We start from the raw sequence: 13,442 nt of genomic DNA, 5'->3' as shown, positions 1-13,442 counted from the left end.
AAGATTTCAGCTTGTGAGAAGTTAATGAAAAGAAAAACCCTCGTATTGTGTTCTGGAACTGCATAATGAAATGAGAATTCTGAAAGTCAAAATATTTTTTTATTTTTTGCATGTCTTCCAACAAAATTGTAGCTCCTTTTGCACAGAATGCATATCTAGAATAATCAGAGACATTGCATACATTTATGGGGGGAGGCAACGTTTTGAGAGATTTGCAAAGAAAAGTTGTATTTTAGGGGCAGCAGTAAAAGTTTGTGAGTACAACTTTGAAAAATTGAGTTCTTATGCTACACCCCTGCCCCCCCCCCCCCCACAGTACTCTGAGCTTCTTCCCATAATTAGGCTGCTGGTGGCACAAATGGATATTCTGACCCTGTGCCATTGAGCAGTAAGTTTTGTACAATTTTTTTCTTACAATTTTATATTAATTTGTGGTATTTCTATGCAGTTGAACTGGATTTTACACACATAGGTGCCCATGCACGCACACATACACACAGATATAAATATGTGTGTGTGTGTGTGTGTGTGTGTGTGTGCACATGTGTGTATGATTGTGTAGCTATTATAATTATGTGCATGTATATATATATATATATATATATATATATATGTACACAGTAGACTCCCTCTTATCCGGTCTCACTAGGACTGGACCTTAGGCTGAATGAACAAATGGCTGGTTAATCCAAAAAAGCATACTAAATAGCATTTATAGATTGCAAATCAGACAAAAAATTATGTATATATATATATATATATATATATATATATATATATATATGCATGCATATATATGGGATCGGTACTGATTCCCGAAGAAACTTTTCACCGAAGCACAAACAGCCGGGCATACTTAAACGAAAGTGCTTTTTACCAAAAAAGCACTTTCGCGGAAGTTTGCCTGCAGCTAGAGAGAGTCGTGGGGGAATGATTGCTGTGGAGATCGTACTACGGTGCAGATAAGGGAATATTCCCTTTTCCTCACTGTAGTGTGATCTTGGAGTGAGACTATTAAAGTGTGGGGGGGGTGCAGGGGTGCTTGCCCCCCTGCATAAAAGATTTATTGTTTTTTTTTTTTTTTTTAATGCACTTTAATGAACGTGCTTTTTGGGTGAAAGCACTTTCATTAAAGTGTGTTCGGTGATTGTGGATTCGGACTATTGAACTTTCGTTCAATAGTCCTAGATCCATACACATATATATATATATATATATATATATATATATATATATATATATATATATATATCCACAATCCCTCAGATCCACACAGTCCAGGGATTTAAATCTTGTCATCACAATGAACAAAACTTGCTGGAGTGATAGGTTCCTGACCAAGAGACTCTCCATACTCTGGAATAGACTGCCCATATATGTCAAGCAGAGTGCCTCCTTGGCCTCTTCAAAAGGAACCTTGATGATTGGATGAGAGATAGGAAATTCACCCCGGCGATCATGTCAGTCACCCTGCTCAACAGGGGTCTAGGGAAGTAAATATTATGGGAAGAAATATCCAGGGAATTGTTATGGCTAGGCTTGTATAAGCCCTAGGGCCGATAACTTAGAACCAACCTATGAACCCATATATATATATATATATATATATATATATATATATGTTGTATTGATTACTAGTGCTCTTATTTAACTTACTTTACTTTCTGGATGAGGTAATATGTTGTCTCTTAGTACAGTGTACTATATTTGTTCCTAGAATTGACAAAGGAAATTTGATTCATGGAAAAAAATCTTGACGAAAATATGGCCAGGTAAAGATTAGTCCTATTAAAGGAAGACCAGATAAGAGGGAGTCTACTGTATATGTATGTAATGTATGGCATAAGATCAGGCAGTCAATGCCTGAATGCCAAAATCTCAATCATAGAAGATTAAAACCCTAAATTTCTTGGAAAAAGAAACAAAGAAAAAAGTGAGTGATATTTTAGCAGGGAGCAACCCCCCCCCCCATACCACCCATCCAAGCAACTTATGTACACCGACTCTGATACATGTATGTATGTATGTATGTATACATATCCTGTCTGGCAAATGTTTCACATTATGCTTTTCTTGAGGATTGTACTCTGCCTGTAGTACAAATACAAATAATCCAAACAATATACCTCATATGTATTATTTACCTGACAAGTTCCAATTTATGCACTGGAATTTTATGATTTTTTTTTTGTATAAGTATGGAGCATAATGTACAATAGTAAAGCAAACCAATCTATTTGTGTCAGTGTATGTTACTGCCAACATACCCACCTGTATATGTCAGTATACATCAGTGAGGAATACCCATATGTGTGTGTGCTAAGGTGGATCACTGTCCACATACCCATGTACGTATGTCAGTGCACAACAGTGTGGCATAGCCATCTGTATGTGTCAGTATATGCCACTGCCATAATACCCATCTATAAGTTTCAGTGTGTCTTACTGCTATGATACCCATTTGAGTATGCCAGTGTACAATAGTAAAGCATATACATTTGTATAATATGTCAGTGTGTGTGTGTGTGTGTGTGTGTGTGTGTGTGTCAAAGTCATCATACCCATCAGTGAATCAGTGTTAAATATTGCAGCATTCCTATCTGTATTTGTCAGTGTGAATCACTCCCAAAATACCAGTCTGTATGTGTCAGTGTACAACAGTGCATCACCGTGTGTCACTGCCATCATACCCATCTGTACGTGTCAGTGTGTGTCACTGCTAAGATACCTGAGTATGTGAGTGTACAACAGTGAGGTATACCTATATGTGTGTGTTAGAGTTTGTCCCTGTCAACATACTCATCTGTGTATGTCAGTGTACAACAGGAGGCATGTACTGTGTGGTTGTATGTGTCAGTGTGTGTGTCACTACCATCATACCCATCAGTGAATGTCACTGTACAATACTGCAGCATTCCCACCTGAATATGGCAGTGTGTGTCACTGCCAAAATAGCTGTCTGTGTATGTCAGTCTTCAGCAGTCTGGCATATCCATCTGTAGGTGTAAGAGTCTATCACTGTCAACATACACATATGTGTATGCCAGTGTACAGCAATGTAGCATATCCATCTGCAGGTATTAGAGTGTATCACTGTCAACATACTCATGTGTGTATGTCAGTGTACAACAGTGAGGTATACCCATATATATCTGCCAGTGTGTGCGTGTCACAACCATCATACCCATCAGTGAATTTCAGTATACAATAGTGCAGCATACCAATTTGAATATGGCTGTTTGTGTCATTAAAAACACCAGTGGCCAGCATAGAGTACACCAAGCACTATTATATAGTAATTATGACATAAACACTTTATTCAGTCTATTCAGCTAACCAGCCTTCTTCAGTGAAAAAGCATTTTACAAATATTCCATTACATTTCAGTATATACACTCCCACAACCAATAACAAACGTGGTCCAACCCAAATACTAGAAATAAATTATATATTAATGAGACAACATTGTAAATCAAAAAAAATGATGTAAATGATAAATATAAATATAAAAATTACACAAAATACCAAAAAAATATTTATATACAAAGGTTTATAAACATACTGTATATAAATGTAATATATAATGAATATATAAAAAAGGCAATGATCTGTGGTATACATCATAAATGGTCATTAAGTCCAGGAGAAAATAATGCTCCTAAATTAATAATCCAATACTTCTCTTTATGATTTAGAATGGTATGCCAACCTTGCTGATTACTCCTGTCACCGATGGTTCTGCCTATTACCATAAATCTAAATTCAGCACTAGGATGTTTGATGGTATGTCTGTATAGGGCATTCGTCTCCCTTTTGTTACGGACATCACTTCTATGTTCTGACATCCATATTCTCAATGATCGGGACGTTTGGCCCACATAAAAGGCAGAACATTTACATGTGGCCAGATATATAATCCAGCTACTAGCACAATTGCCAAACACCTTAAGATCATACAACTGACTGGTATCAGCACTGGTAAATTTTTTGAGTTTACTCATGAATTGACATAACCCACAATGTCCACAAGGAAACATCCCCAATAACTGATCCCCCAACATTGTCAGTTGTTTGTACACCACTCCGCCACTCTCTTTATGTTTAAAGTGTGAGAAATGCGCACCTAAAGTCCTCCCACGTCTGTAAGAAAATTGACATCTGGGGCCCAGGCATCCTCTAAGTTGGTCATTGGCCATAAGAATGTTCCAATGTGTATCAATTACATTTCTGATGACGTTGTTATTACGTCCATAAGTGGTCACAAATCTAAGATTATCACTCATTTGTGTTGGCTTATGCTGTTTGTATTCCAACAATGTGTCTCTATCTTGAGCACAACTCCAATTACTGGCAAGTGAAATATCTGACTCCCTATATCCCCTTTCGAAGAATCTGTTACATAAATCCTGTCTGGCATGTTCAAATTCCCATGTAGAGGAACTAATTCTTTTAATGCGCATAAATTGTGATTTTGGAATATTGCGGATGGTGTGGCGGGGATGCATACTAGATGCATGAAGCAGGCTATTGTATTGTGGATACTTAGGAAACACTTTTGTACTAAGGATATGATCCCCATTCCGATATACAGTCACATCTAGAAAGTTGATACTATCATGAAGTGATGTAAGAGTAAATTCAATACCCCACAAATGACCATTTAAATGCTCCAAAAATTCCTGCAGATATATCACATCTGCCCGTCACACGATCTAACAATCATCCAAATATCTGTGCCAAATATCTATTTCTACCTGATAAATATTATGAAGTGGATCATAAATCATACATTCCTCAAAGAAAGCCATAAACAGATCTGCATATATGGGGGCAAATGATGCCCCCATAGCTGTACCCTGCAATTGCCAATAACATTCACCCTGGAAGTAAAATACATTTTTGTTTAAAACATGCTCAGCCAAACATACCAGTAAGGTATTAAAGCCAGGTGGATATAAAGCAGCATGCTCCAACCAAAATTGTAATGTTTGTAGGCCAGCCCAATGGGGGATACTAGTATATAAGGCCTTTACGTCCAGGGTGCACATCAGCCATCCAGGCTCCAATTGTGTATCTGATATGATTTTAAGAAATTGCGTTGTATCCTGGATCCTTGCTCTGACTGAAGCCAATAAATGTTTTAAATACTTGGTCAAAAATACCGACAAAGGTTCCGCCAGAGATCCAATGCCAGAAACATTTGGTCTGCCTGGAGGCTGAGTTAATGACTTATGGCTTTTGGGTAGTAAATATAAAATTTGTTTCTGCGGATCTGCTGCGGTAAGATGACTCTTAGTAGTAACATTAATAATACCTTTATCAACTGCCTGGCTTAAGAACATATCAATCTCCTTTTTAAAGATGGGGATTAGATCTATGGACATTGGCATATAACATCTAGAGTCGGAAAGTTGTCCATTACCCTCATTCAAATAAGAATCCATATTCATAACAAACACAGCCCCACCTTTATGTGCTGGTAAGAGGATAATATGGTTATTTTTGAGTTGCTCCAAGGCAGTTGCTTCCTCAGAGGAAAGATTATGACCCAAAATAGATGATTCTCTATTCAGAAAATGAAGATCCCTCAGCACTGCTTGTAAAAAAAATCGAAACATGTTTATTCATTGGTGGTTGGAAGTCAGATTTGTGAAACCTAAATTCATCAGATCTTTGAGTGTTGTTATCTGCAAAAAATAATCTAAGATTAAGTCTGCGACAAAATTGGTAAATATCAGTAACTATACTATATTCATCCACAAAGAATCCATGTACAAAGCCAAGACCTTTATTCAGTAAAAGGGTTTGCTCATCTGTTAGTAATACATCAGATAAATTTAACACATTCTGGCCAATGCTCCTAGTTGCTTTAAGGTGGTCTGCAGTAGACCCTTCACTGAACTGATGCCTGCCCCCATGTTTATGCTTGCGGCCCCCACACCGCTTACTACGCCATCTAAAGAGTGCTGTGCGTTGGACCTCTTACCAATGGGTGACTCCTGGTGTACTCTATGCTGGTCACTGGTGTTTTTACTGTTTATGGTTTGGCCATACATTTTCCGTATGTGCAGAGCGTCAGGCTTTTGCACTGTGTGTGTCAATGCCAACATACTCTTCTGTGTGTATTAGTGTACAGCAATGAAGGATACCCCTATGTATCTGTTAGAGTGTATCACTGTCAACATACCCATGTGTATGTCAGTGTACAACAGTGTGGAATATCCATCAGTATGTGTCAGTGTGTCACTGCTAAGATACCCTTCTGAGTATGACAGTGTACAACAGCAGGCCACATGCATTTGTATAATATGTCAGTGTGTGCATGTGTGTGTCACAGCCATCATACCCCTCAGTGAATGTCAGTCTACAATAGTGCAGCATTCCCATCTGAATATGTCAGTGAAAGTCACTGCCAAAGTACCTGTCTATGTATGTCAGTGTACAGCAGTGACATATACCCACCTGTATGTGCTAGTGTGTGTTACTGCCATCATACCCACCTGTGTGTGCCGGTGTGTGTCACTGACATCATACCCATCTGTATGTGTCAATGCCATCATACCCATCTGTGCATGTCAGTGTGCAGCAGTGCTGTATACCAATCCTGTATTTGTCAGTGCATATAAGTGCAGGACAGCCACCTGTATCTGTCCTTGCACATCAGTTTCAGTATGCTCATCTGTTCATGTCATTCCAATTCAGTGCCAGTATACACATCTGTATGTGTTAGTGCTTGGCAGTACAGCATAACCAATGTGTAACAAAGGAGCATCACCATATGTGTGTGTCCGTGCCTATCAGTGCAGCACACTCTTCGCTATGTGTCACTGCACATCTATGCCAATATATCCATCTACATGACTTTGGTGCCAAAGTACTGGTCATTGCATACAGTGCTAACATCAGCATATTCATGTGCACAGATCATTGCACATCACTTCCAAAACACCATACCATTGACAGTATGGCCAGCATAGCAAGTGTATGTGTGCATCACTGGCAACATACCCATCTGTACACACCATTGCAAATAAGTACACTCAAAAGAAAATCAGGAGGTAATATTCAGTTATGTCCATTATTTACTGTAGACATCCAGACTTAGATAGTATAGGCTATAGAATCCCAGGCATAATCACTGGCAATGAAGAACAGTTAATTAATGCAAGAGGAAGCCGTTTATGGGTGCAGAACCATGACAAACTGGTTGCATTTTTCACTCTAGCTGAACTTAAGTACGAAATGAGAAGGAAAATGACAATTAACTTTAAGTTTGCTGTTCTATCAGCAGGGAAAAGTAATACTTTAGTAATGGGATCTTCAAGAATTCCATCATTTAAAGTATCAAATACCCATCTTTATGTGTTCTTTGGTTTAATGTGTGAATGTTGTTACGACTAAGAATTGAAGATGTGTGCATGTGCAAAAAAGTATTATGGATCGGAATAGAAAACTATAAATAAAATAATAACAAGACAGCCAAAGGATAACATCAGCTCCAGAGAAAAATAAACTGTGACACCCAGTGCCCAGCTTCCTTACAGATCATTTTATTTCAGAGAACAGTCTACTCATGGTATAATAAATTCTTTAACAGGATACTTGCTTTGTAAAGTATTCAAGTAGTTACTTTAATAGATTTTATTTTTGTCTTCTAGTTTCTTCCTCAGTCCAACCACAAATCAAGATAAAATGCTGGCCATGATTGGTTGTAGCAGGATCTCAGTAACGTGAGCAGAAGGGAGGAAAGTCATATAATTTACCCAAATTTCATCTTTCTTTAATGCTTTCATAAATGCTGGAAATATCGCAAATGTGCAGAATTTCACAAAAGGCTGCATAGCTCTCAGCTGTACAGATTTTTACAGTGTCCAAAATTTTGCCTCATATTTTTGGTCTGTCCCTTATAAAATGTTTATTTATTTATTTTACATTTGTTAACCGGGCTAGTCCAACTGGATACATGTCCATTTTCAGTGGAGGCCCGAGGAGAAAAGCTCCGCTAACTACGACTTAACAAGTTAAAAAATATACAGAATTATGCAATAAAAAGAAAACATTTGCTTTAAATGTGTGATTGTATGGCAAATCACTGAGGACTGAAGTCACTAAATAATGGCATACATTTCGGTTTCAGACTTCATATTACTCAGAAAATCCAAGCAAACACAAATGTTGTTATTCTAGCCTTTGCCCCCCCCCCCCCCATCATTTTAGGCTTTGTCCAGGTTTCTTGTGCTAAGAGGTCGAGATGTATGCAAATGGTAGTTTAGTGAAAACAGTATTTGACTGAAAACAGTTGTTGAATCAGTGTTTGATAAATGACTGAAAACAGTACCTGAATCAGCATTTGATAAATTATTTCAACATAGTTTTTTGTGAGGGGCAGGGTTCCTGCCACTGCAAAGTCTGAGCTTCCTACAATTTTAATCACCTCTGGGGTCTTGGAGGGGGGTAAATAGATACTCCCTCTCCAGTGACCCCTTTTGACAAATTGACTTTGTGCAAATATGTGACAATTACAAGGCCTACAGATCAACTTCAGTAAGCTGTGCTGCTCACAGCTGTCACCTATCCCTGATTTTCAGGGACGTCTCTAATTTTGACTCCGTCCCTCTTAATCTCTGCTAAAACTGGTGACATTTAGAGAAAAGTGGCAAATTACACTCAGTAAAAATTTACAATAATTAGAGTTGTAGACTTCTTTCACTTCAGAAAATGTATATTAATTCACATTCTTTTATTTTGTCAATGTCACAAGTTAATAGCACTAATATTTTAAAGTGTCCCTGATTATTTCTGAACGTGTCCCTGATTCTGTAGAAACATATCCCCGACTGATTGAGAGGTGTGGTGCTGCTCCTTTCTCTGCTTTGATGACAACCGCTAGAAAGTTGTCATCTCTCTTTCTGCAGACAATGCGACATTTTTCAGTGCATGTGTCCTCACACTAATTCCTGTCTGAATTACTTAAAGCAACAATGCAGTGGATTTGGCTTTGGCTCAACATTCTCCTTTTTTTATAATGGATGCCGGGTATCTTCAAAGTTGCAGTAAAAGTTATTTTTGTATGTTTTAGTTTACATTACAGTTTAAGATATTTATAAAAGCCTGACAGTAACTGAGTCTCATGAAAAATAAAATAATTTCTTAAGCTGTTGCCATATGATATAATAGTTAGGGTGTTTACTTCACAGACAAAAGGTACAAGATTTCATTCTCACCTTTGAAAGGGCGATGGCTAGGCTTAATACTGCCCAAAAGGATAGCTACCTAGTACTTACAGTAGAGAGTTGATTATCCAAACTATTTGGGATATAGGTTAGTTCGGATAATCAAACATACATTGAATCAGATAAAACAACTTCTAAAATCTTGTTTTTTTCTGCATGCAGGGAATACACTTTTCAACCATTCAGTGATTCCAGTGGACAATAAAGAATATTTTTCCTGCTACAAGCTAAAAAAAAATGCACAAGCGAATACTTATGTTTACATATTCATAATTTATGATTTTTTTTGTACCCAAAACATTTGAAAGGCTGCATTCGGATAATTTACCTTTCAGATAATCGACTCTCTACTGTACTTTTGAACCTTATTATGAATGTACAGTGAGTTATTGATGTGAATAACAGTTCAGAAGAATATGCAATATACAATATGCAACATAGCGTGCCTTCTCTGGAAGGGTGCTTTCTGTGGAAGGTTGGGCGCCGGGCTGGCAACTCGACACCGTAAAACTCCACTGCCAGTCATGAGCGGACAGGTGATCCGCTGTGGTGACCCCTAACTTGGAAAAGCAGAAAGAAGAAGACAATATGCAACATAGCAATGCATAAAAAACAAAACAACTTCTTAAGTGTTTGCTTTTTCACAATATTAATTGTAGTGTTCTGTTCCACTTGCTTTATGGCTGTGCATATAAATGCAGGTAAATGAGTGTTATATAGCAGGCATAGAATAGCCAGGTAGTCGTTCTTCCATTTTTTCGTGCTCCATTTTATTCTGACATAACAGGCAGTCTTGTCTCATAGTAAAGCAGGCAGTTAAAGAGCATATAGCCTTTAACAGCTCTTGCTTACAGTTGCTATTCCTAGAAGTATTTTTTATAGTGTTTGTTACTGTAGTCTCTTTTCCATGGTAGCATGGAACCTCATATTGTGCTTCCATGGCAACCACTCTGATGTCAGAACTAGAGCATTACATACTAGTAGACTGCAAGACATAACAACTAATGCAGTAATTTCAGGAAATGTAGTGAAATGTGCTTTGAGAGAAAATTAACAGAAGCAAGAACACATTGCGTCTTTTGTACAAGTGGTTTATTAACATTTTCTGAATTTAGTGCTGTTCTTGGAAACAAAGAAGTGTTTCCCTTCATAGCAGTTTATTAATATCAGAATTAAATGATTTTCTCACAATCTATATGTTTAAGCCTTATTTTTATTATATCCTATCAATCTTTCTGACATTCCTTGTCAGGGGGTTGATATCTGTTTGGACCCTAATTCAAATAACTGATGAAACCAGTGGCTCATTGGTTGCAAGCCCTGCTATTTATTGATGTTTAATAGACTAACTGAAATGTTATCCATCAGTTTCAAAACCAAGTAGCATTTGTGGCATTTTTAGTGAGTCTGTTAGAATTATTGTGGACATTTCTTACTGTAATGTTCAGCTGATTAAGTAAAAGTATGAGATGTGTTTATTTATATATTTTTTAGTAGTGTCAGTATTATTTGACTGAATTAATGACCCCTTTTCAGTGGAGGCCTGGGAAGAAAATCTCCATAAAAATAAAACATTTAGAAGTACATCATAGTTGAGCTGTCTTGATAATTTAGCAATAGATATATCAGGTACAATATTTCACAGTTACATACTGACATACACATCTTACATATTAAACATTTTTCAATGAGTTAAACATACTGCAGTACAAATCGGTCAGTGAATGTAAAAATCAGTTTAATATCGGACTGTTCCAAAGCAGTGGTGCTTTAAACATTATGAAGGGTGGTGAAGCAGGGACATTTATTGATGAAGAGAGCTTGAAAGTTAGAAAAAGTGAGTAAGATCAGGAGCGGCCTTAAGTCAACTGGTGCACTAGGAAAAGGGGCTGCACGGCACCACCTGGTATCCCTATCCTGGTCTACCTACACCAGATAAATACTGGAAAAGCACCCCTGTTACAGCGGCGCCCTAGGCGGCCAACTAGTTGGCCTGTGCCTAAGGCCGGCTATGAGTAAGATGTAATTAGAGTAGACTAGTCACAACTAATGGTTAGAAGGGGAGACGGATTGGTGCATAGAAAGTATAGATATTACAGCAGTCAGCCAGCCAGCATTGACACAATCTAGCAATTGGTAGATGAGCACAGAGGTTTCACTTTAAGCTAAGTTTATTGTATACTTCCCTAAGTGTGATGGGTATGGTATTCCATATCTTGGAGATATAATTGAAATAGAGAGAATCACCTGATGCATTAATGGAAATTAAATATTTTTAACTGTATAAATAAAAGTATGAGAATAAAAATAACAATTAAGATATATTATTTCTAGTTTATGTATATAAACTGTTTGAGCTGTATTTTTTGAAAACTTACTAATTATCCACTGGCCATGTTTACTAGAAACTAATAGTAGTCAAGGTGTCTGCTGATGCTACAAGAGGCCAATCCATGGGTTGACTTCTAACAGCAGTGGATGGCCCATATTTTGACATACTGGTAGCCTTTCAGTGACTTTTGACTTAGCCGCCAGGAGGAGCTGAACTATTTATTCACCTAATTGTTACCCGTCTGGTCAAGCAATCTGCTTCAAGTAAGTGTGAATGTTAAGTGACAGAACTATAACTGATACTTCAAAAAGTTTTAAGGTACAGTTCACTGAATCGTTGTTAAGCAATCCATGATCTGACAAGCAAACTTGAGTGGGCTTTGTCACCTGCACCTCTACATGAACCAATTACAAAGCTGCAAAACTTCAGCATTAGAAAATCCTTTGAAGGGTATTTTTTCAAATAGCTGGGCTTGACAGACCATGGATCAATAAGAAGAGACCCAGGGAAGTAAACAAATGCTTTCACTAAACTGGCTGGAAGACTGCCTTGATTATATTCACATAAAGGCATCATTGTCCTTTGAGAAGCCAGGGAATCCTAAGTGAAAACAACAGCAGAAGCAGATGAATTATAATCCTTGTATATATACATTTCATTGAAAGCTCATTTCACTGAATTTGAATTCACCCTGACCAAATTGCTCAAAGATCAAATGACTGAAAACTCATTTCACCGAAGTGAGGTACTGGCACTGTGTAGAGTACTGTAAGTTAAGTAAAAGGTATATGACCTTTTCCCCACTGAAGTGCGATACTGGAGTTAGTATATATAGTTGGGGGTGTGGGGTCATAGCCCCCCTTTTAGTTTAGGTATATATTGTCTTGTGGAAAGAATTAGTCATTGGTGTTGTAAGTATGCATGTCTGTGCATGTCTATGGTTTAAAATGTATTGTTTTTGAAGCTTTCGGTGAAATATAATATAAAACCAAACTAAGTTGGGGGCTACATCCCCCACATCCCTCAATGTGGAGGGCTGTGCCCCCCACACCCCCCTAACTATATATGCAACTGCAGGATTGCACTACAGTGGGGAAAAGGGCATATACCTATTACTTGCCTTACAGTACTCTACACAGTGCCAGTACTTCACTTCATTGAAATGAGACTTGGTGAAATGAGTTTTCAGTCATTTGACCTTTCAGCAGTTTGGTCAGGGTGAATTCAAATTCAGTGAAATGAGCTTTCAGTGAAACAAAGTAGACCTATATATATATATATATATATATATATATATATATATATATATATATTTGTAGAGACACACACACGTATAGCTAGTATCTGTATCTATATAAAAAATATTGTGCATTCAAATGTGTGTGTCTGTGTGTGTGTGCGCGTGCATCTCTCTCTCTCTCTCTCTATATATATATATATATATATATATATATATATATATATATATGTATATATGAAAGAGAGAGAGATGAAATAAGAGAGAGCATGAAGCACACACACATCTTTCCAAATGTGAGATTAGCTTGCATTCCTTTAGTGTATGGCCAGTGTAACCATGTTTAATGTTCACAAACATCTGAAATCAAGGGCATAAGAAGTTATCCTTAAATAATTTTTTGAAAAGCAAACTGTATAACCAATTTAGTTTTTATTAACCTTCTTATTATGAAATGCTCCAGTGCTTCAACTAGAACTAGATGGGCACAGTTCAACAAGTCTGACATTCTAACAGTTGTTTATATTCATAGTAAGCAATTGTATCTGTGATAGGTGAGAACGGGTTTGTCAGACACTAACATGCATAATAAAAACCAATCAGTTAAAGCTTCCAAACTTTTTTTTTTTTTTGGCAGTTG

The 13,442-nt window shown here is 37.3% G+C and overlaps 1 protein-coding gene across 2 annotated transcripts in view; it reads left to right on the top strand.

Moving 5' to 3' along the window:
* The window catches only part of PDE4D (phosphodiesterase 4D), a 1,733,336-nt gene that overhangs the window by 1,623,408 nt on the left and 96,486 nt on the right, over nt 1-13,442 (top strand). The gene's annotated exons all lie outside the window — the stretch shown is intronic.

Source organism: Protopterus annectens, chromosome 2.part2, assembly GCF_019279795.1.
Source record: "Protopterus annectens isolate FY-2018-M chromosome 2.part2, PAN1.0, whole genome shotgun sequence".
Classification (NCBI taxonomy): domain Eukaryota; kingdom Metazoa; phylum Chordata; order Ceratodontiformes; family Protopteridae; genus Protopterus; species Protopterus annectens.
Note: the sequence above shows the minus strand (reverse complement) of the source record. Positions and strands in the feature narration are given on the sequence as shown.